Genomic DNA, 24,744 nt, shown 5'->3' with positions numbered 1-24,744 from the left:
TGCGTCTTATATACTTTGGATATGTTGTCAGGAGGGATCAGTCCCTGGAGAAGGACATTGTGCTTGGCAGAGTACAGGGTCAGCGGAAAAGAGGAAGACCCTCAACGAGGTGGGTTGACACAGTGGCTGCAACAATGAGCTCAAGCATAACAATAATTGTAAGGATGGCGCAGGACCGGGCAGTGTTTCGTTCTGTTGTGCATAGGGTCGCTATGAGTCAGAATCGACTCGATGGCACATAACAACAACAGCAACAACAATTCACACGTATCAGTTAAAATAGCACCTGGCTATGTTGTTTTTTTTTTTAATGTATCCAGTTACCTATTAAGAGAAGTTAGCTTTAATACTATTAACGCAAAGGAGCCTTATGGTATCCTTTTTTACTCTTGAAGCTGGTAGTCAACCCACCTTAAGCCTTGAAAGTTTTCTTGTTTGCTAGGGAAGAGGTGACTGTTGCTGCAGTGTGAAAATTAGATTTTTAAAAATAAGTTTATCTATTTTATTCGCTAATTATTTGATTTGGGAGCATAAAACTCCAACCATTCAAGAGAGGACTACTCTGAGTGTTTTATTTACCTCAAAACTCATTTTCTTCCATCAACCATAAGACCTGATCCTTTAAAGATTCCAGGTAAGTATACCACACATCATAAGTCTGCAAGATAGGACTGTGTGGTGGTGCCTGACTTCTCAACTGAGCTCCTTTCAGCCTGGGACCCTGTGGGCTCTGCCTGTATGGGTGTCAGCACTTCTATTTCCTGTCCTAGGAGTCCCTGGATGGGGCAGAGTTAATACACTTGGCTACTGTGATGGTTGAGGTTGTGTGTCAACTTGGCTGGGCCATGATTCTCGGTCACATGGCAGTTATGGAATGATGTAGTTTGGCAGTTATGGAATGAGGTAGTTTGGCAGTTATGTAGTAATGTAATTATCCTCCATTTCGTGATATAATGTAATCATCAACATGACGTGATCTGATGTGATCAGCCAATCAGTTGTAAGAGGATTTTCTTCAGTGGTGTGGCCTGCATCCAATATGTATGGACGTCCTGGCTTTTGTCACACTGGATCCTGCATCTGGCTTCTCATCATCTGATCTCTGGTTCTTGGGACTTGAACCAGTGGCCTGCCATATTGCCTGATGTTCTTGGATTCATCAGCCCCTGTACTACATGAGACAGGAGAAGCCTCCAGCCTGATGCCTGACCCATAGACTTAGGACTTGCCAGCCTCTACAACCAGGTGAGCCATTTCCTTGAGATAAATCTCTATCTCTGTGCGTGTGTGTGTGTGTGTGTGTGTGTGTATTTTAAACTGGTTTTGCTTCTCTAGAGAACCCCGTGATGAATTACTTAATATAGCCCTTCTAGCCATAGTCTTTGTGATTCACACACAATGACTGAGTGGGACTATGCAAATAAAGTGTATGAAACCTGTGATGGTTGGGGTTATGTGTCCACTTGACTAGGCCATAATTGCAACTATTGTATGGTTGTCCTTCATTTTGTGATCTGATATAATTATCCTCTATTTTGTGATGTGTTGTAAATCCTAGCCTCTATGCCTATGATTGTGTTAACAAGGCAGGATTAGGGATGTATCTTAAGCCACCACCTTATTAAAGGGTATGACTCAAGTCACCGTCTTCTCAAGTAGGGGGGATTTCCTTGAGTGTGTGGTCTGAATCAAATCCCTATGAATCCTCTGGGGAAGTTCTCTCTCTCTCTCTCACTCTTGTGCTAGTTCTTGCTTGTTCACTTTCTCTTGCTCTGGATCCTGCAGCCAGTTCATGGTAGTCTGATCTCTGGTTCTTGGAGCCTGAGCCATCAGCCTGCTGTCTGACCTGCCCATTCTGGGATTTGCCAGCTACTGCAGGCCCTTGAGCCAGCAGCCTATCATCTGACCTGATTTTCCAGTTTCCACAGCCTTGTGAGCCAGCAGCCTGTCTTCTGACCTGCTGGTTTAGGGTCAGCCCCCTGCAGCAATGTGGTTCAAGAGAAGCTTCCAGCCTGATGCCTGACCCATAGATTTGGCACTTGCCAGCCTCCACAACCACTTGAGCCATTTCATTGAGATATGGCTGATGAGTTCTGTGAGACCTTGCAGCAAATTATAGAACCCAAAGACATGAGGGAGAGTATTGAGGGGAAGAGGAGTAGGTGATGTTAGAGATGATGGAGTGGGACAGCAGTTCAGAAAAGTTGGACATTCAAGATGTCTTTAGCCTTTGCCTTGTAGGAACCAGGTTTATGCTGATCCTTATAAATTATTCAAGAAATCGTTCATTTACCAGCCTAAGACAGCTACTAACTGAAAGGTTGGAGGTGTGGGCCCACCCAGAGGGGCCTTAAAAAAAGGCGTTAACTGTTTGCACCATCCAGTACCTCCTAGGAGAAGAAAGGCCTGGTGATCTAATTCTGAAGGATCACCAACCCAAACCAAATCTACTGCCATCGAATTGATGCCGACTGATAGCAACCCTATAGGACAGAATAGAACTGCCCCATAGGGTTTCCAAGGAGTGCCTGGAAGATTTGAACTTCCAACCTTTTGGTTAGCAGCCGAGCTCTTAAACACTGTGCCACTGGGGCTCACCTGAAAGATCACATGCATTGAAAACCCTATGGAGCAGTTCTACTGTGACACACATGGGATTGCCATGAGTCAGAATCAGCTTGATGGCAACCAGTTTTCTGGTTTTAATTTCTTCTCCTGGCAAGATTTAGCAATCAGAGGGGCTCAGAGAATTCAAGGCAGTTATCTATTGCCCATGGTAAGCAGGAACAACATTAGCAAGATGGGGGAAATACATACTCTGCCCAGCCTTCTTCTACAATAAATCCTTTACCATAATTGCTAATAGGTCCTGACATCAACTGATCTCATGTACTCTCCCTGTTCCTGCTCTGGTGGGTGTATTAATGAGAAGAGCCAAAAGACAGCTGGCAAAGAGAGGTAGAGAGAGAGGGAAAGGAGGAGGAAAAGAATCTAAATGGAACTATTAGTATATGAATAATTGAAAATTAATTCTACTTCAAAATTGATTTTTATAATGGTTTGGCCAGAGCTGGGGCCCAGGAAGCTCCATTTTAGCCTTGTCATGGACACCATGGGGCGAACAGCCAGGCTTGCAAACTGCTTTTCTATATGCAACAGCTGCCTCGTCATGACCCAAAGGAAGGTGTTTCAGGGAACTGTAGCCCCTGGGAAGCTCTTCAGTTACACTGTCGTGAGTAGGAAAAGGCTCTGAGACCAGGGACCCTGGTAGCCCTGAAGGATAGAGGTCTTCCATCAATTAAATCTGCCAAAATGGGAGCAGGGGAAGAGGGGGACCTGTGAGCAGAGCCTTTGGCTTAAGAACCCTGAATTTTGAAGTCTTGGGAAGGGCTTTGCAGCTTCCTTCAATTTTCTTTTCAATCCTATTTGATAGCCTTTCACAGAAATGAGGATTGGAGAGGAAACGTATTTACTTGCTGTTGCCGTGTTTCTGCCACATTGGCACAAAGCTCCCACTGCGAGTGAACCACAAGGCTAGGGTGGCAGATTGGGCCTATCTGAGCATTCAGTCTGGCCAATACACTAACTTCGGAGTCGGTTACTCAACTTCTTTAGTCTGTGGTGTCAACCTCATTCACCCAGAAAGAGGCAGTGGAGGTTTCACAAGGAAAGAGACTGGAGCACTAAGCTGTGTGACCCTGGCAAGTTACCCAACTCCTCCAAGCTTCCAAATACCTTCCTCTGAAAAAAGGAACAAAAATGTTTACCACTCAGAATTGTTGGGAGAAACACATAAGATTCAATTTCTTCTAGTGCCTAGCACAGTGCCTGACAGACCTCAGTCAATAAAATTGTCTTCATCACATACCTGATGGACTCACCTGCAGTCTCTTAACCAGGAGGACTGTTCTCTTCTAAAGTGGAGAGTCCCCAGACAGCAGCTGCTGTTGGTATAGAACCATCTGTTGAGTTGTACTGTTCTTTATTGTTCTTCTCTTAAAGCCAAGGGAACTCTGGATGTTTGAAGTCTTTAGGACTTTCTCCCTTGAAGGACAATAAAAACACTTCGTTTCTGAAAAAGAGCAACTCCAATTCAAGGTAAGAGAAACCACAGAAAGAAATGAAATATCATGGAGGCCCTCAGGTCACTCAGAAGGCCAACCCATGACAACAGCGATAAGACAGCATTTTCCTTAGTCAACAGGAACAGCAAGCCAAACAGAGCACATGAGACACTGGAATGAAGAGTTCATTCCAATCGGTTCATCCATAGATTCATGAAGAGCCAGGAATGGAGAGTAAACTGGTCAGAAGACAAGTGATATTGTTGTTAGGTGCCATTGAGGTGATCCTGACTCACAGCAACACCATGTGATGGAATAGAACTGCCCCATAGGGTTTTCAAGGCTATAACCTTTACAGAAGTAGGTTGCCAGATCTTTCTCCCCTGGAGCCACTAGGTGGGTTCAAACCGCCAACCTTTCACTTAGTAGCCGAACACTTAACCGTTTCACTACGAGGGCTCCTTAGAAGAGGTGATAAGAGCATTGAAGTGTGTGTACAAGGTTTGAGAGGTTGGAGTCTGTCTTAGTTATCTAATGCTGCTATAACAGTAATACCACAAGTGGATTGGCTTCAACAAACAGAAATTGATTTTCTCACAGTTTAGGGGGCTAGAAGTCCAAATTGAGGGTACTAGCTCTAGAGGAAGGCTTTCTCTCTCTGTGGGCTCTGGGGGAAGATCCTTATTCCTTGGCTTCCTGGTGATCTTCATGTGGCATGGCATCTATCTTCTCTCATCTCTGCTCTCTTGCTTGCTTGTTTTGTCTCTTTGGCATAGTGGTTAAAAGCTCAGCTGCTAATCAAACAGCCAGCAGTTCGAATCCACCAGCTGCTGCTTGGAAACCCTATGGGGCAGTTCTACTCCATCCTAAAGGATCACTGTGAGTGGGAACTGACTTGGAAGCAATTTTTTTTTGGGGGGGGGGTTATATCTCAAAAAAGATTGACTTAAGACACGCCCTACACTAATACCATCTCATTAATATAACAAAGAAAAAGCATTCCCAAGTGGGATTATCATTACAACACATATTTTTTTGTTGTAATGATAATCAGCTCATAGCAGCATCCTTCAGCTAGATCAACCATTAGGAAAAGATGCTGAAAAGAGATAGTGATTCTGGAATGGCAGGAAAGAAGTCTCCCACTTCACTAATTCACCTGAATTATTGTTTAATTCTTCTAGTCTTTTGGCTTTTGAGAGTTTGGGGCCCTAGCCAAGAACAGGCAGCGGAAAGAGAAAAGAGGGTGTTCCTGAAAAATATGAGGGAAGACATTATTGTCAACCAGGGATGGAGGGGACATAGCAGGAGCTACCCTTGGCTGTAAGCTGTGTCAGATAGGAGCATCGGGGCTCCTCAGGCTTTATCCCATGCACTCGCCACTACCCACAGTGCTGACAGGAAGCCCTTGGTTCAGAGTCTGCAAGCCCCTCCTGCAGCATAGCTCCCCCTTGGCCGGTCAGCCTGTCTCCCCAGGCAACCAAAGGGAACGAGGCCTTTTCCAGACCCAAGAGGTAGTTCTGACTCTACCTTCCCATTTATTACCAAAGCCGGGAGGTTGAAGCCAGGCAAAGCAGCAGGCTGGCACCAGGCAGATCTGCTGACTCATCTCCTTCTTATTCCAAACAAGCTCTAAGAACTGGCATGCAGTAGTCTGGTAGCCTGGGCCTCCTGCCCGGGACTGGCCAAGGGGGTGGGCGAGCAGTGGCTCTCTGCGGGAGCTGTTACCCACCTGCCACCCCAAACCCAGATTCCACTAACTGTGCTGGAAACAAAACCCTGCACGTGCCAGGTTTTCAGGGCCACAAGTAGAAACAAGTGTATAGCAGAAGGGAGTGTTGCAACATGAGAAATGTTATGCACTGCTTGAAAAAAAAGTGCGTAACTTGAATCATCTTCAGAAATTCTGCTGGGTGTGTGCTAAAGCTTAGTGGCTTCCTAAAAACAAAACAAAAAACTTTCACACATTAGGGTTTGAAAAATCACTACAGAGAAATGTAAAGAATATAAGAAACAGTGGCCCATAATCTCCGCTCCTTTGCCCCTAAGGCAATATCTGGGTTTTTGGTTTTTTAATATCTGTAGACATTTAAGGAAGAAAAATGCTTAATTAGAAAACGTGTATCTACAAAGTGAAATGCCAAAGTCCTCACCTTCCTCCTCATCCTCTTCCCCAAGGCACCATTTTTAACTGTTTTTTGTTTGTTTGTTTCTTCCCCTGAGGAAAAATGTTTACACATATGCCCACATGTCCGTTTGTCCATAAATATTCTTAATATACCAAAACAGGCTCGGCACTGGCCAGCTCCATGGGACATTAACCGAGTTGTACTTTCTGGTGCCCTGAGGAGGGACAAGGTTCCCAAGTACACAGTGTGAACTCTACCTACTGGAGAGAGGCTACGTGGCTGCAGCCTTGTTTCCACTCCATAATATACCCTGGAGCTCTCTCCACAGCCCCTCATAGAGATTCACTCTCTCTCTTCTTTTTCTTTTAAAAAAACATCTGGCTTCATAGATCTCATCATTGGAAGTATCATGATTTACTCAACCAGTACCCTATTGATGCACAATTTGTTTCTTCCCCCTCCCTCCCATTACAAAAATGCTGCAATTAACAACCTTGTACAGATACCTTAGCAAACTTGTGAGCGTCCATAGAGCGAATGCTTGTCTGTAGGATTTCTAAATCCGTGGGTACATACATTTTCATTTTATAGCTACTGCCTAATCAGTAACTTCATTATAAAGAGCAGCTGCTCCAAGGAACAAAAGAGCTTCCCTGGTTGAATTCCTCCCTTGAAGCAAGATGAAAAGGATTGATGTGACATTAGAACAGGATCCCCTTATTACTACAAACTGTATTGAATGTGTGTAGATACAGATTTGGTGAATAAGAGGGAGGCGAATTAGATGAGGGAGAATAAAGGAAATTCTTTGAAATTTAAGATGCTCTTTCATCTTAACTACTGATGAGGGGAAAAAAATGGGCAAGGAGGTTAGAAAGACATCTGCCTATGACTTGGTTGTTGACCCTAGACGGAATGTGTTGTTCAGGACTCGTATTATTCACATGGCTGTATTTATAGTCACTGTATCTCAGCTAGAGACACCGAGAAGCTCTGAAACAAAGTGGGCATTAACTCTGGGGGTGGAGGTGTTTACAATACTTGCTGGGATTTTCTCAGAGTTTCCATTGTTCAATGTGTTTTAGTAATCTATTGCAGCTAGCTATAATAAAACAAATTCATTATTATCTGTCATGATTCTATGGGTTGACTGGGCTTGGCTGAGTAGCTCTCACTAGGTGTCTCCCATGTCATTGCAATTGGATGTTGGCTGGGACTGTAGTCATCTGAAGGTTTGACCAGGCTAGATATCCAAAATGGCTCACTCACACCGCTGGCATCTGATGCTGGCTGGGAACTCAGCTGGGGTTGTCAGATGGAGCGCCTACATGTATTCTCAAAGCATGGTGTCTGAGTTTCAAGACAGCACATTCTAAGAGTGACAGAGTTCAAGAGAACCAGGTGAAAGCTCTGAGGTACCTTATGAAATAATCTCAGAAGTCTCAGGATGTCACTTCTACTAAGTCCTATTTGTAAGCAAAGGGGAGACTCCATGTCTGGATGATGCAGAGGCAAGGTAACAAGGTTACATTGCAGAAGAACAAGTGTGATAGTAGATACTGTCGCACCCATCTTTGGAAAATACAATCTGCCACAAAATAATGATTTATTGTTTCTCATGACTCAGTGGGCCAGGAATTTAGAAATTCTTCTGTAGAAGACCTGGGCAGTTCTTCCATATGGCATTGGCTACAGTCACACATGAGCTGCATTCATCTGGCAACTAGGCTGAGCTGGAAGGTTCAAGAAAGCTTCATTTAATGCCAGTTCCTCTACATGGCTTCTCTCTGCATGGCTAGCTTGGGCTTCCTCACAGCATGTGGTCTTAGGGTAGTCAGGCTACTTATATGACAGCCAGTTTCCAAAGGAAGAATGTGAAAGGTGCCAGTCCTCTTTGAAGGCTAGGCTCAAAACTGGCCTAGCATCACTTCTGCTGCATTCTATTGGTCAAAGTAAGTCACAGGTCAGCAGGGGTTCCAGGGGAGAGGAAATAGACTTCAGCTCTTGACGGAAGGGGTGGCATGTATACTGGAGTTTGGGAAAGGGAGGGGGGAGGAATTGGTGGTATCCTTTGCCAGCATCCCAATGTGAATTCTTCTTTTTTTTCTTTTGTATTTCTATCACATTTATCCAGTCATTTCTCTCCTTCCCTTTTTTAAAAATAATCATAATAAGTATATATATATATATACACATAACAAAAATTTGCCATTTCAACATTTTTTATGTGTACAATTCAGTAACATTAATTAAGTTCATCGTATTGTGCAACAATCGCCAAGGTGAATCTTGAGCCCTCAAACCAAAGTTCTAGAAAGCCTCTTCACTAACATCAACTGCAAAGCAAATAAGCTTTCAGCAAAATAAGAGTTTCTCTTTTCCTTTCCTTCATCCTCCCTTTTCCCAGCACAGGTCCAGTTTATGCTCTAAGACCTTGGTCCAGGAAGGAATGTTAAGAAAGACAGCAAAGAGCCAAAGGACAGGATCAAGCATGCCTTAGACTACAATACGAGTTTTGACTTTTCCTGTAATTTTAAATTTTTATTAGCTTTTTTTATTAGCGTCTCTCATCATCCAGCCCTCCTAAAACTCATATTCCTGAGATACTCCTCAGAAATGTCTGTAGCAGGAATCTGTAGGAAGCCCCATGTTGGATTTCTTTAGGTTTTGGTGGTTGTTTTCTTTTGTCTTTCACACCCTTACTTTCACCGTCTACCAGACAAATCCCCAGCCCTGTGTCGCCAGGCTCTCATGACACCCCAGCAGTCAAAAGACAGCCTCTGGGCTGATACGTTAAGGCTCTGACAAACTATAAGCACCCAGTTTCTGTGTTAAAGAGCTTCCTGCAGCCGAGAACCCTCAGTCCACGGAGACCTTTTGGTTTTCTTCCTCCTTCCTTCCATTTCTCCTTTCCTTCCTTCCTTCCTACCTTTAGAATTTATTGAACTTTGTCTATGAACTAACTGCCTTGCTAAACAGAGTCCTGGTGGCACAGTGGTTAAGAGTTCAGGTACTGAGCCAAAGGTTGGCAGTTCAAATCCACCAGCTGCTCCTTGGAAACCCTGTGGGGCAGTTCTACTCTGTCCTACAAGGTCGCTATGAGTGGAAATCAACTCGGCAGCACCTAACAACAACAACGCCATGCTAAACATTAGAGACATAAAGATGAATTAAACATAACCCTGCCCTCAAGGAGTTTATACTATATATAGATGTACAAAGAACTAGCAGTGCAATATATTGACTACCCTGGTGGCGCAGTGGTTAAGAGTTAGGCTGCTAACCAAAAGGTCAGCAGTTCAAATCCACCAGGCACTCCTTGGAAACTCTATGGGGCAGTTCTATTCTGTCCTATAGGGTTGCTATGAATCTGAATCGACTCGATGGCAATGAGTTTTTTTTTTTTTTTTTAATGGTTTTTTTTAGATTGATTTCAATGCAGCGCTAGGGCAGTTCTGAAAATGAAGCACTCAGGAAGGATATGTGGGCTATTTTTTCAACTGGAATTGCTCAAAGGAATTTGCAATTTTTTTCATCCTCCTAAAAAGAGAGAATGTTGGATGTTTGTTTGGTAATTAGTCTTTGGGTTATGAGGGACACGTACTCAGCTTAAACTGACTTGACCAAAAACAAAGAGAGGGAGAGAGAAACTTGTATGGTTAAGCTCTCAGCCACTAACTGAAAGGCTGGCAGTTCAAACCCACCCAGTGGCTCTGTGGGAGAAAGACTTGGCGATCTGCTCCCATAAATAATACAGTCTAAGAAACCCTATGGAACAGTTCTACCAGTCAAAAATCAACTTGAAGGCATGTAACAGCTTGAAAGTACACAAAAATTTCAGGAATAGTTGGATTTAGTTGTTAAAAGAATGCTGTTAGGAATGTGTTTTTCTCTCTCTCTCAAATCCACTTTTCCTCTTTTTTGGCTTCTTTCTCAAAGAAGGTCACCCAAAGCTCCAGGCTTACATTCTACCTGTAACATTAGCAACTTGAGGAGAAAGCAAACATCTCCTTCACAGTAGCTTCAGCATAACCTGAGACTTTTGTTGAGTTCACGTAGACTCATACACGTCCCTGAACATGACCAGAGAAAGGGAATACACTCTCCAAGCCTGGGTCCTGTGCCAGCCTCTGGATCTGGGAGGTGGAATCAGACTCACCCAAAGCATATGAACTGAGATGAAGGGTGAGGGTTCCTCGAAATGAAAGGGGAATGCTGCTACCGGGAGATGGGGGCTATAGGCAAAGACAGCAGGTTTCTACCTACAATGTCCTTAAATAAGATTGGTGTGCCAGTACCTGGGGAGACATTCCAGGGAAGTCTTCCTGGGAGATGCCATGGCTCCACTGGTTTTTGAATCCCTGGCAATGATTAGGAGAACATTGAGATGTCTTCATATTTGGCAATGGTAAGTGGATATGTAGAATTATAGAACCATTTAATAGCTGAGATATTGGAGGCCACGGCTCAACTCCCAACCCAGTGAAGGAATCTTCCCAACACCGTCTCTGTTTTACCCTTAGAAATTATCAGTGATAAGAAGCTTGCTCCCTGCTTTAGAAAGCAATCTCTTACACTTTTAAGCATCTCTGGAGTCGCTGGGTGGTGCAAATAGTTAGCGTGCTTGGCTGCTAATCAAGGTTGGGAGTTCGAGTCCACCCAGGGGTGCCCCAGAAGAAAGGCCTGGTGATCTCCTTCTGGAACATCAGCCACTGAGAACCCTATGGAGCACAGTTCTACTCTGACACACATGGGGTCACTCAACAGCAATGGGTGGTTTATTAAGCATCTGAAAGTCATTATAAAGTAAAATAAATACTAACATATTAAGTGGTTCTTTTGTTTAAAAGCAAGGATGTCACTTTGAGGACTAAGGTGTGCCTGGCCCAAGCCATGCCATTTACAATTGCCTCATATGAATGCAAAAGCTGGACAATGGATAAGGAAGACCTAAGAAGAATTTATGCCTTTAAATTATGGTGTTGCTGAGGAATATTGAATATACCATAGACCGCCAGAAGAACGACAACAAAAAAAAATCTCTTGGGCAAGGTCATGGAGGCTCCATAGACACATCCAAACTCCCTGAGGGACTGAATTACTGGGCTGAAGGCTGTGGGGACCATGTTCTCAGGAATATCTAGCTCAATTGGCATAACATAGTTTATAAAGAAAACGTTCTACATTCTACTTTGGTGAGTAGCGTCTAGGGTCTTAAAAGCTTGTGAGTGGTCACCTAAGACACTAGTGGTCTCACCCCATCAGGAGCAAAGGAGAATGAAGAAAACCAAAGACACAAAAGAAAGATTAATCCAAAGGACTAAAGGACCACAACTACCACAGCATCCACCTGATGAAGTCCAGCACAACTAGATGGTGCCCCATTTCCACCACTGACTGTTCTGACAGGAATCACAATAGAGGGTCCCAGACAGGTAGAGAAAAATGTAGAACAAAATTCTAACTCACAAAAAAAAAGACCAGACTTACTGGCCTGACAGAGACTGGAGAAACCTGGAGAGTACGGCCCCGCATATCCTTAGCTCTGTAATGAAGTCACTCCTGAGGTTCACCCTTCAGCCAAAGATTAGACAGGCCCATAAAACAAAACAAGACTAAAGAGGCATACTAGTCCAGGGGCAAGGACTAGAAGGCAGGAGGGGACTGGAAAGCTGGTAATAGGGAACTCAAGGTCGAGAACGGAGAGTGTTGACATGTCGTAGAGTTGGTAACTAGTGTCACAGAACAATATGTATACTAATTGTTTAATAAGAAGCTAGTTTGTTCTATAAACCTCCATCTAAAGTACAATGAAAAAAAAGGAGACTACCAAAAAAAAAAAAAAATCTGTCTCAGAAGAAGTATAGCCAGAATGCTCTTTAGAAGCAAGAATGGAGAGATATCGCTTCACATACTTCCGACACGTTATCAGGAAAAATCAGTCCCTGGGAAGAACATCATGCTTGGTAAAGTAGAGGGTCAGTGAAAAACAAGAAGACCTTCTACAAGATGGATTGACACAGTGGCTGCAACAATGGGCCCAAGGATAGCAACGACTATGAAGATGGTGCAGGACCGGGCAACGTTTCGTTCTGCTGTGCATAGGGTCGCTGGGAGTCAGAACCGACTCAACAACACCTACCTGCATGTGACAGGCACTGGGCTATGCATTTCTCCGGCATTATTTCAATGTCTTTTCATAACATTCATGTGAAAGGAGTTACTACCATTGCCCTACTCTACTGGGAAATCAAGGCTAAGAGAAATTAAAGAACTCATTCAAACTCAGATCTTTCGAGGACAAGATCCTTGTGGTAAACCTCTGCACTATGAAGATTTGCCACCCTATAATTTTTTTACCCCTGGATCTTACTTTGGCCTCTCAGAGTTGTTTGAGTAAGTTCTTCAGATGTTTTTAGACAGCTATCCTGTACCTCGTAAGGCTTTAGCTTCTAAGAAAAGCAACCCTAGCACCTTCTTATATTCTGAATGTGAAATGGGGTGCAGAGATTTTACTAAACGCCTTTCTCTGAGCATGCTGGGTGTCCCTCTCAAAATGCCCTTAAAACTCAACTGGCTCCAATAAGAAACACAATGGACCTTCTTGCTCTGGCCACTAAACGTCTGTCAACACAACCTCAGACTACATTCAAGCCTTAACAAATCACATTCCACCAACAACTCAGGATGAACTAAGATCTTTATCCTGGCTTCTGTTGCTTCAATCCCCATGTTACAAGAGGGCAGTCAATTTTTAGAGTCTTGGGGGCAAGACTTTACCTTTATCCTAGTTCAATTTCACCTGCACATTTTGGTTTACTGTTCCATCCATTCTTCGGGATTCTCACTTGTCGTTCTAAACATCCTGATATTTGACAAGCATGTGTTTGTCCAAGTCAGAGATAAGAATGAAGGACAAAACAGGGGTAAGTTAACAAAATGTTACTGGAGGCCTTTTTATGGACTTACTAATTTGTTAACAAATCCCACCAACCATACTAACTCTCCACCTTCAGTTGTCCACTTTTTCTGTAAGGGTTTAGGAGAGATTTTGTCAAATTCTGTGCCAAACTACTAATCATGTCCATGGATCTATCAACTTCGTTAAATATCTCAAAAGGAAAGGAGAAAAGCTTGTCATTCTTTCATCTAATATTTGTTAAGCACTGGCTCTGTTATTTATTAGCTATTTATTAGTTGTTAAATTCACCTGCGCTTTAATTTCATTATCGGTAATTACCTTACCTGCCTCACAGAACTGATAGAAATTAAAAAAAAAAAAAAAAAAAACCGAACCCATTGCCGTCGAGACAATTCCAACTCATAGAGACCCTATAGGACAGAGTAGAACTGCCCCATAAAGTTTCCAAGAGCACCTGGCAGACTTGAACTGCCGACCATTTGGTTAGCAGCTGTAGCACTTAGCCACTACACCACTAGGGTTTCCACAGGAACTAAAGGAGATAATAAATGTAAACTACTTAGAATGGTTCCTGGTGCATCATAAGTGCTGAATAAATATAAAACACTTCAACAAAAAATCCCTGTTATGAAGCAGATGCTCAGTTAATGCTAGTTCCCCTTTCTTTCCTGGTTCCTGGGCCAAGTCCTCTTCCACGTCTGCGTTTTGTCCTCTTTGGTGTCTCCTGCCCACTGCCTGGACCAGCTCTCACCTCCAGCTCTGTGGGACTCCCTCAGGAGCCTCACTGGCTCAGATGAGGACCTGGTGCATTCTCTTCTTCTCCCTCATTTTGGCTATTTGTGATTTTATCACCTTGGTGGCATTTTTTTAGAATGAATGACCATAGTCCTTCATGTCAGGTTGCCTGGGACTTTAACGTCCTTGCTGGCAGGTGCCTGCAGTTGGCCCCCTCTGAAGGCTTTGTGACGGCTGTCTGCAGCCGGCTTGCTACAGGGGAGAGCTATGCAATCTGCCTTCCTCCCCTGTTGTCAGCAGGTTCTCGAGGCCAAGGTCTTGCATTGAGAATCCATCATTGGGAAACCATAATTCTTGTTCCTTCTTTCTCTCTCGGTAACCCTTGGTACCACCACCCACCTGTCAGTTTGTCATACTGTGGTGGCTTGTGTATTGTGTATGGAAGCTAATGCTACTGGTATTTCATATACTAGCAGAGTCACTAGGTGGACAGGCTTCATCAGAGCTTCCAGACTAAGAAAGACTAGGAAGAAAGGCCTGGTGATCTAAAAATCAGCCAATAAAAACCTCATAGATCACAACGAAATACTGTCAGTGATAAACTGTGTCCACAACAATGGACTCACAAATACCAACAATCACAAAAATGGCATAGGACCTGGCAACGTTTTGTTCTATTATACTCAAGGTAGCCATGAGTCACCGATTCTGCGGCAACTAACAAATAACTTACAAGCGTTGATACTAGGATGGAGTCGGGTACTCTTCCACCTCTTCCCCTGCAAAGGTTTTTCATAGAAACAGATTCAGGTTCTGAAAATCCCCTATGCCAGACTTTCTAGTCATCAACACACACACACACACACACACTCAATGCTTTTTCCAGCCATAAAAACTTGGGTAATTATATTATCAAAGGAAGATGTTTTCTCTCCCTTCCTTCGTGTCCCCGCTCCTCCACACTTTCCAGGCAACCCCAGGGCTCCCATGATACCCAGCTTCAGAGGAATCTGTTTCTATAGAGTGCGTTGACATGGTGACCCTGCACTGCCCACCTCTAGAGCTGCAGCCTCCTGTCCTCCGGCCCATCTCCTGTCATGGGTTCTAGAGTGTTGCTAGCTTAGTGCAGGGCACTAGGATGCTAGATATGGGTGGGGCAGGGAGGAAGAGCACCTTGTTGACACGGACGTTAGAGTCTGAAGAAGACAACGCTCAATACTCAGTGTAATGCTCGGGTCAGCTAAGGGGAAGCCTGGGCACCTGGGAGGAAAGGTAGCTAGCATTTACCAAGGACCCACACCATGCCAGGTTCACACAAGAGGTTTACTGTGGTCCCTTATTTACTCTTAACAGGGCCCCACGCAAAGATCCTGGGTGGTGCAAATGTTTAACATGCTTGGCTGCTAACCAAAACGCTGGAGATTTGAGCCCACCCAGAGGTGCCTTGGAAGGAAGGCCTGGCAAACTGCCTCCAAAGAATCAGCCATTGAAAACCCTATGGAGCATGGTTCTACTGACACACATGGGATCACCCTGAGTTGGAGGCCCATACAGATGGGGAAACAAAGGCTCAGGATGATGTGGCCAAGCCCATAGAGCTGGTGGGTTGCAAAGGTAGGATTCAAATCCAGTCTGGGTGGCTCTTACCCTCCACATCCCAATGCTTCCCAAGAGGTAAAAACAAAACAAAACAAAACAAAATCTGTTGCCATCGAGTCGATTCTGACTCATAGCGACACTACAGGACTGAGTAGAATTGCCCCATAGGATTTCCAAGTAGCGGGTGATGAATTCGAACTGCCAACTTTTTAGTTAGCAGCCAAATGCTTAACCACTGCACTGCCAGGGCTCCACCCCAAGAGGAAAGGCGTGGTGAAAATACAGAGATAACTATAAACGAGACTGATAACACAAAACAGTTTTTCCTTGGGTGTTGGGTACCTTGGGCTGCTAGAACAAATCACCATAGACTGGGTGGGTGAAAACAGCAGAAATTGATTCTCTCGCAGTTCTGGAGGCCAGAAGTCTGAAATCAAGACGTCAGTGGGGCCATGCTCCCTCTGAAGTTTCTAGGGGGGAATCCTTCCTTGCCTCTTCCTAATTTCTGGTTGTTGTTGGCAATCCTTGGCATTCCTTGGTTTATAGCTGTACCACACCAGTCTCTGCCTCTGTCTTCACGTGGCTGTCTTCCTCTATGTGTCTGAGTGTCCTCTTCTTTCAAGGCTACCAATCATTGGATTACTTTATCTTAATTTATCTGCAAAGACCCTAAATCTCACATTCTGAGGTTCCAGGTGGACTACAAAAACATTGGTCTGAATTTTTTTTTTTTAATTGTGCTTTAAGTGAATGTTCACAATTCAAGTAAGTTTCTCATACAAAATCTTCTAAACACATTATTATGTGACCCTAGTTGCTCTCCCTACAACATGACAGCACACTTCTCTCCACCCTGTTTTTCGTGTGCCCATTCATCCAGCTTCTGTCCCCCTCTGCCTTCTCATCTCATCTCCAGACAGGACCTGCCCACATAGTCTCCTGTGTCTACCTGAGCTAAGAAGCACACTCCTCATCAGTATCATTTTCTGTCTTACAATCCAGTCTAATCTTTGTCTGAAGAGTTGGCTTCAGGAATGGTTTTATTCTGGGTCTAACAGAGAGTCCGGGTGCCATAACCTCTGGGGTCCCTCCAGTCTCAGTCAGACCAGTAAGTCTGGACTTTTTACATGAATTCGAGGTCTGTATCCCACTTTTCTCCTGCTCCATCAGGGATTCTCTGTTGTGTTCCCTGTCAGGGCAGTCATTGGTGGTAGCAAGGCACCATCTAGTTCTTTTGGTCTCAGGCTGATGGAGTCTCTGGTTTATATGTCCCTTTCTGTCTCCTGGGCTCATATTTTCCTTGCGCCTTTGGTGTCCTTCATTCTCCTTTGCTCCAGGTAGGTTGAGACCAATTAATGCACCTTAGATGGCTGCTTGCTAGCTTTTAAGACCCCAGACACCACTCACAAAGGTGGGATGCACAGTGTTTTCTTAATATACTTTGTTATGCCAATTGATATAGATGTCCCCTGAAACCATGGTCTCCATACCCCCGCCCCTGCCACTCTGTCCCTCGAAGTGTTTGGTTATATTTGGGAAACTTCTTAGCTTTGAGTTTAGTCCAGTTATGCTGACTTCCCCTGTACTGTGTCTTGTCCTTCCTTTCACATAGAATTTATCTAATTAGTGACTATCCATCTCCCTCCCTCCCCACCCTCCTAACCACCAAAGAATATTTTCTTCTGTGTTTAAACCTTTTCTTGAGTTCTTTTAATAATGGTTTCGTACAATATCTATCCTTTTGCAACTGACTAATTTTACTCAGCATAATGCCTTCCAGATTCCTCCATGTTATGAGATGTTTCACTGATTCATCCTTGTTCTATATCATTGCATAGTATTCCACTGTGTGAGTATACAATAATTTGTTTATCCATTCATCCATTGATGGGTGCCTTGGTTGTTTCTATCTTTTTGCTGTTGTAAACAGTGCTGCAATGAATATAGGCGTGCATAGATTATAGGTGTGCATATCTGTTTGTGTGAAGGCTCTTATTTCTCTAGGATATATTCCAAGGAGTGGGATTGCTGAATTGTATGGTAGTTCTATTTTTAGCCTTTTAAGGAAGCACCAAATTGATTTTCAAAGTGGTTGTACCACTTTACATTCCTACCAGCAGTGTATAAGTGTTCCAGTCTCTCCACAGCCTCTGCAACAATTACTATTTTGTGTTTTTTGCCTTAATGCCAGCCTCGTTGGGGTGAGATGGTATCTCATTTTAGTTTTGATTTGCATTTCTCTAATGGCTAATGATCGTGAGCATTTCCTCATGTATCCGTTAGCTACATGAATGTCTTCTTTGGTGAAGTGCCTGTTCATATCTTTTGCCCATTTTTTAACTGGGTTATTTGTCTTTTTATTGTTGAGGCGTTTTTCTAAAATCTTGCAGATTTTACAGATTAGACACTGATCAGATTTGTCAGAGTCAAAACTTTTTCCCAGTCTGTAGGTTGTCTTTTTACTCTTTTGGTGAAGTCTTTGGATGAGCATAAGTGTTTGATTTTTAGGAGCTCCCAGTTATCTAGTTTCTCTTCTGGTGTTTGTGCATTGTTAGTAATGTTTTGTATACTGTTTATGCCATGTATTACGGCTCCTAGCATTGTTGCTATTTTTTCTTCCATCATTGTTATCATTTTAGATTTTATATTTAGGTCTTTGATCCATTTTACTTAGTTTTTGTGCATGGTGTGAGTTATGGGTCTTGTTTCAGTTTTTTTGCAGATGGATATCCCATTTTGCTAGCACTATTTGTTAAAGAGACTGTCTTTTCCCCATTTAACAGACTTTGGGCCTTTGTCAAATATCAGCTGCTCATATGTGGATGAATTTATGTCTGGATTCTCAATTCTGTTCCATTGGTCTGTGTATCTGTTGTTGTACCAATACCAGGCTGTTTTGCCTACTGTGGCGGTATAATAGGTTCTAAAATCAGGTAGTGTGAGACCTTCCACTTCGTTCTCCTTTTTCAGTAATGCTTTACTTTCCCGGGGCTTCTTCTCTTTCCATATGAAGTTGGTGATTTGTTTCACCATCTCCTTAAAAAATGTCTTTGGAATTTGGATCGGGATTGCATTGTATCTATAGATCGCTTTGGGTAGAATAGACATTGTCACAATGTTGAGTCTTCCTATCCATGTTCAAGGTATGTTTTCCATTTACGTAGGTCTCTTTTGGTTTCTTACAGTAGTGTCTTGTAGTTTTCTTTGTATAGGTCTTTTATGTCCCTGGTTAGATTTATTTCTAAGTATTTTATCTTCTTTGGGGCTATTGTAAATGGTATTGATTTAGTGATTTCCTCTTTGATGTTCTTTGTTGGTGTAGAGGAATCCAAATGATTTATGTTTATCTTGTATCCTGATACTTTGCTGAACTCTTCTATTAGTTCCAGTAGTTTTCCTGAGGCTTCTTCAGGGTTTTCTGCGTATAGGATCATATCATCTGCAAATAGAGGTACTTTTACTCTTCCTCACCAATCTGGTTGCACTTTATTTCTTTATCTAGCCTAATTGCTCTGGCTTGGACCTCCAGCACAATGTTGAATAAGAGTGGTGATAAAGGGCATCCTTGCCTGGTTCCCGTTCTCAAGGGGAATGCTTTCAGACTCTCTCCATTTAGGATGATGTTGGCTGGTGGCTTTGTATAAATGCCCTTTATTATGTTGAGGTGTTTTCCTTCTATTGCTATTTTGCTGAGAGTTTTTATCATGAACGGGTGTTGGACTTTGTCAAATGCCTTTTCTGCATCAGTTTATAAGATTATGTGGTTCTGTTCTTTTGTTTTATTCATGTGATGGGTTACTTTGATTGTTTTTCTAATGTTGAACCATTCCTGCATACCTGGTATAAATCCCACTTGGTTGTGGTGTATTATTTTACTGGTCTGGATTTTGAGGGGACACTATTCAATCCATTTCACCTTGCTTCCCAGTGCTTTCCAGGGCTAGCTGAGGCCAAAGACTGCAGCCTAGCAGACCTCACTTTCAGATTTGGTTCCTGCAGAAATGTCAGTTCACAGTAGCAGCCCATTGCAGCCTACGGATGTGTTTTATTAATCCAGGAGTCCCTGGATAGTGCAAATGGTTAACTCACTCGGCTACTAACTGAAAGGTTGGAGGTTCTGGTCCACCCAGAAGTGCCTCAAAAGAAAGGCATGGCAATCACCTTTCAAAAAATCAGCCACTGAAAACCCTATGGGGTGCAATTCTACTCTGACACACCTCGTGCCACCATGAGTCAGAATCAACTCAATAGCAACTGTTAAATTGAGTCATGTTTTGGGGTTAAAAAAAAATTATTAAGGGGTTCGAGGTCACTTGAGGCTTGAAGTACTTCCTGGTGCCAGTAGCTTTGATCCTTTCGACATCTAGAAGCAGCAGATGGTCTTCGTTACTCAGAAGCTGACTCTCCTGTGACCATGTCATGAATTTGGACATCCCTGTTATCAGTCCTGGACATGTCCTTGAGGTGTCTCTCAACATGACTGTGTAGAGGTCATGCTGAAGGAAGACGGTAGCCTGGGCTTCCTCATCCTGTTCTTCACCCAGATGGGACCTGCCTGAATGGGGACATTACAATGATGAGGTTTCTTGCCAGTGCAGGTGGTCTGGGTGGCAATTTGAGGCATGCTGACACAAAGACCAGTGCTTTTATAGCTCTTGCTGATCTGTCTTCCTGTCTTGGCTGCTTTAGGTCAGGGTCTGCATCTTGTCCAAGAGTAAACTCTCTGAGTTTGTTGAAAGTGAAAACAAAGAGTTTTACTGAGGGAACGATATTTGCAAATTGGGCAGCACTCGGTGAGGAACTCACAAGGTGCTCTGAAGTTCAGACGGCACAAGGGGTTTTTATACAGTAAAACGGGGAAGGGGCTCCTGACCACAGTCACAAGGCAGTCAGTCACCTGATCACTGGCTTTCTTAACATCAGTAATCTTATTCTAAACTTTCCTCCTGGAGCATACTGTACAAGCATTCTTGATAAACATCTTAATCACATTGTTTCAAATGTTAACTATTAGAACAGGTTGTGCAACCATCTTCAACAAATACCTAATTTTAAATGGGCTTTCTTGCTTATCTTTCAACATTCAGCAAGCTAAAGAGGGAAAGAAAAAAAGTTGGACTCTTAAAATGGAGTTTAACTCAGTCCCGAGGCCAGCCATCTTTTTATGCCAAATGCCTGGAAATTTAGGTTGCTTTCTGACAATCTGAATGTCAGCCGACTTCTCAACCGCCTGCAAAGACTGGGCAGTGCTGGGCCAGCATTCCTGCCTGGCAACAATCAGTTCCTCCACACGCCTTCCTCCCTACACAATGCAAAGTGTGCCCTCGCCCCCAGCCCTTGACCACTGCCGTTGTCTGCCTGTTCTCTCAGGCGCTCCCACTTTCCACTCCCCTCACCTCCACCCCTCCCTTCCTCCTCCTTTGATTTCCATGGCTAGGTTGCTTCAGAAAGGCTGCCTATCATGACACCTGGCCCTCCTGCCAGAGGGGGATTCTGAGGACTGCATGGTAACCAACCACAGCCACATGCTGTAAATGCCAGGATCAAAGGGACAATGGAGCAGGCCCAGAGAGTCTCTGCTCTTTCCAAGCCCAGGAGCTGTTTCCTCTCAGCCTGCTGAGCAAGAGTCCCCAGGCTACAGGGGTGGAGGCCAGGTGGATCACCCCACCCATCCCACCCTGAAGAGCAACCTAGAGAGAGACTGTAAACCAAAGCCCCCAGGCCCAACCAGGGAAAGAATGCTGGACATATTTCTTCTGTGCAGCTATGGTCCAACCCTGAATTAACAGGGCTGCCCTGGGGCTCTTTCAGAACTAAAGAGCCCATTTCCCAGGAGATTGAGGGCAAGAAGAGTCGCAGTGGGAGCAATCTTCTTATAGTTGTTGGGATAGGGCAAAGGACTGACCTCCAGCTTCGACTCTCCACAGGGCCACTCTGCTCCCTTCTCACCTCAGAATCAGCAGCCTGATTCTGCCCTGGGCACTCTCTTTCCTTTCATCCCCTTTTATTTTTCTCCAGGGCACTTCCACCTCCTGACATTACATGATTTCTTTGTTGCCTATCTCCCTGCCAGAATGCAAGCTCTTAGAAGTCAGGGTCTTTGCTCCAGACCCTAGAACAGTGCTTGCCTGACCCAAAGTAAAACCCAGTGCCATAGAGTCGATTCTGACTCATAGCGACCCTGAAGGACAGTGTAGAACTGCCCCCATAGAGTTTCCAAGGAGCACCTGGTGGATTTGAGCTGCTGACCCTTTGGTTAGCAGCTGTAGCACTTAACCACTACGCCACCAGAGTTTCTAAAGTAGTTACTGGAAAAAAGTCATTGAATGGATAAGTGAATGGCGGGGGAGGGCAGAGAAATGCCCAGTTCCATTGAATGAGCTTGAAGGGACTTCAGAGATGGCCCAGTATTTCCATCTAATTTTCATATGAGGAGACTGGGAGTGGTCCAGAGACTCTAAGAGACTTCTCAAACTTGACCCTGGAGCTGGATTTTGTATCTTTCAAGGAGCTTTCAAGGCACCCTGACCCTATCTGACCTTTCCACACAGTCATGATGATGAAAACTGAGGCTTCAGGAGGCTGAGTAAAGTACTCGGGATTGCACAGCCAGAATTTCAACTCAGGTTTGCCTGATTCCAAAGCTGCTGCTTTTTTTTTTTTTTATTGTGCTTTGAGTGAAAGTTTACAAATCTAGTCAGTATCTCATACAAAAATTTATATACACCTTGCTATATACTCCTAGTTGCTCTCCCCCTAATGAGACAGCACGCTCCTTCTCTCCATCCTCTATTTCCATGTCCATTCAGCCAGCTTCTATCCCCCTCTGCCTTCTTATCTGCCCTCCAGACAGGAGCTGCCCACATAGCCTCATGTGTCTACTTGAGCCAAGAAGCTCACTCCCTCACCAGTATCATCTTCTATCGTATAGTCCAGTCCAATCCCTATCTGAAGAGTTGGCTTTGGGAATGGTTCCTGCCTTGGGCTAACAGAAGGTCTGTGGATGAAAAATACATTTCATCTCAAGAGCCAACTCTAATTACTTGAGGATGCTCCCTAGGGCCACCATTTTGAGGAGGAATCTGAGGCTGCATCTAGGTTCAGTAGGCAAGAGTGCATGATTGATTGGTGATGTCTGCCACAGGTGCAGGAGGAGGGAATGGCAGGGTTCTGCCAACCCTAGGAGTAGGTGACATTGCAATATTAGGCTTCTCATCCTGGACTCTTTCTCTCTCACCACACTGCTTCTAAACTCTAGTAGTCCTAGAGTTCCTGCCTCAAGAATGAGAAGGCTTATGACAAAGTTGATAAGCACTGCCAAGTTGGAGGTAAGCAGAGCGCTGTTAGAAAGGAATTAAATGCACAATTGGTCATTCCAGAATCTTTCGTCAATCACACACTGCTCAGTATCACTTGCAAGTAGGAAGTATATCAGTATGTTAGTGACAGGGAGACAGATACTTCAAAATTAATGATCTGTTCTGAACGGCATGACATGATCTTTTGGCAGCAGACTCATCTTCATAACCATGTATACTGGGGTTATGTGACTTGGGTTATCCCAAGTACCTTGTACACATATCTTCCCAGAGTCCACACCTAAAGCAGATAAGAGTGGCCTGAAATATGTGCTATGTGATCGCAGAACTGGAGACAGCTACCTAGAGAAATATTTGATGCCAATTATCCACGAAGCTGAGCTTCCATCTGCACAGAATGGAACATGGCCCGTGTTTACAGGGCCTGGCCACACCATGGCTGGGACTCTTGGAGTCAAATCAGTGAGCCCACTAAGGATTATTGCATCATGAGCAAGGCCTGTAAACTGCCTCATATCACACGTGCCCCACACAGGAATAATACTAGGGATTTCCACTTTCTCCCTTTTGCCTGGACATGCTCTGCAGGGTGCTACATAATAGGGGCTTCATTGGTGGCCCGGTGGTAGAATTCTCTCCTTCCATATAGGAGACCTGGATATGATTCCCGCCCAAAGCACCTCATGCATAGCCACTATCCACCCGTCAGTGGAGGCTAACTTGTTGCTATGATGCCGAACAGGTTTCAATGGAGCTTCCAGACTAAGATGAACTAGGAATAAAGGCCTGGTGATCTACTACTAAAAATCAGTCAATGAAAACCCTATGGATCACAACAATCTGCAACTGATCACGGGGATGGCAAAGGACTGGGCAGCATTCCATCCTGTTGCGCATGGGGTTGTCATGAATCAGGGGCTGAACCTACGGCAGCTGACAACAACAACTAAACATGGGCCCTGAGTTCAACTGAACTCCGGCCCAGTTTGGGAGACATGACTAACATACCTCTTACCAAGGCATGCAATGCCCACCACAATCTGCCCCAAAGAACATCTTTCTAGCTTCATCTTCCTTCTCTCCCCAGAAGCAGCCTATCTTTGTGCCAAACATGCTGAAGTTTTATAATCCCCCTCATATTTTGTGTTGGTTCACATCCCCATGCCTTTGCTACCTCTCCCAGGCCACCTGGCAAACAGCTGTTCATGGCTTTGATTCCTGTCTGTGCCCCTCACCAGCTATGAGGCCCTGGGCAAGTGACCTAACTGTTCTGTACCAGCGTCTTCATCTTAAAAAGGGGGTAATAACAGTTTCACCTCCTGGGGTTGCTGTGAAAATGAAATGAGTTAATACATACGAAGCACTTAGAAGCGTGCCCAGCATTTAGGAAGTGCGAGACAAAAGTTAGTAATTACTATTATTACTTATTCTTCAAGACTCGACTTAAACATTATCTCCACCAGGAAGCATTGCAAAAAAGACCATGAACAAAATCAAAAGACAAAAATTACCCAGAAAAGATACCTGTGGCACGTATGACAAAGGACCAATTTCCTTAATTTATGGAGAACAAATACAAATCTATAAGAAGACAACAAGTCAACAGAAAAGCACCCAGGGGATATGAACAGGTAGTTCACAGAAAAAGTAATACAAGTGCCTGATAAGCAAGAAAAGACACCTAATTTCACGCATAATTATGCAAGTAAAAGCAGCGAGAAGAGCTCATATTTTTTGCCTATCAGATTGGGCAAAAAGTTTAATAACACCTGGGGCTATTAAATCCGCAGTTGGGAAAACTAACCATTTATATATTCCTATGATGGGAGTAAAGATGTCTGCAGGCATTTCAGCAGATATTCTGTAAAAAATTTTGTCGGAACTAAAAATGTGCATTTCTTTGATCCAGCAATTTCCCTCCTGTTTACAGCTGTCCTCACAAAAGAAAAGCCATGTATTTCATGACTGTGTTCCCA

General features: G+C 43.9%; 1 long non-coding RNA gene across 3 annotated transcripts in view; it reads right to left on the bottom strand.

Moving 5' to 3' along the window:
- Nucleotides 1-24,744, bottom strand: part of LOC126073378 (uncharacterized) — a 69,371-nt gene that overhangs the window by 25,478 nt on the left and 19,149 nt on the right. Inside the window, exon 4 of one of the 3 annotated variants that reach the window (XR_007516729.1) lies at nucleotides 3,882-4,072. The exons of 1 other annotated variant lie outside the window; for it this stretch is intronic. This is a non-coding gene — a long non-coding RNA (uncharacterized LOC126073378). The remainder of the gene's footprint in view (nucleotides 1-3,881; nucleotides 4,073-24,744) is intronic. One more of the 3 variants, XR_007516727.1, reaches the window with a different exon arrangement.

Source organism: Elephas maximus, chromosome 3 (genome assembly GCF_024166365.1).
Source record: "Elephas maximus indicus isolate mEleMax1 chromosome 3, mEleMax1 primary haplotype, whole genome shotgun sequence".
Classification (NCBI taxonomy): domain Eukaryota; kingdom Metazoa; phylum Chordata; class Mammalia; order Proboscidea; family Elephantidae; genus Elephas; species Elephas maximus.
Note: the sequence above shows the minus strand (reverse complement) of the source record. Positions and strands in the feature narration are given on the sequence as shown.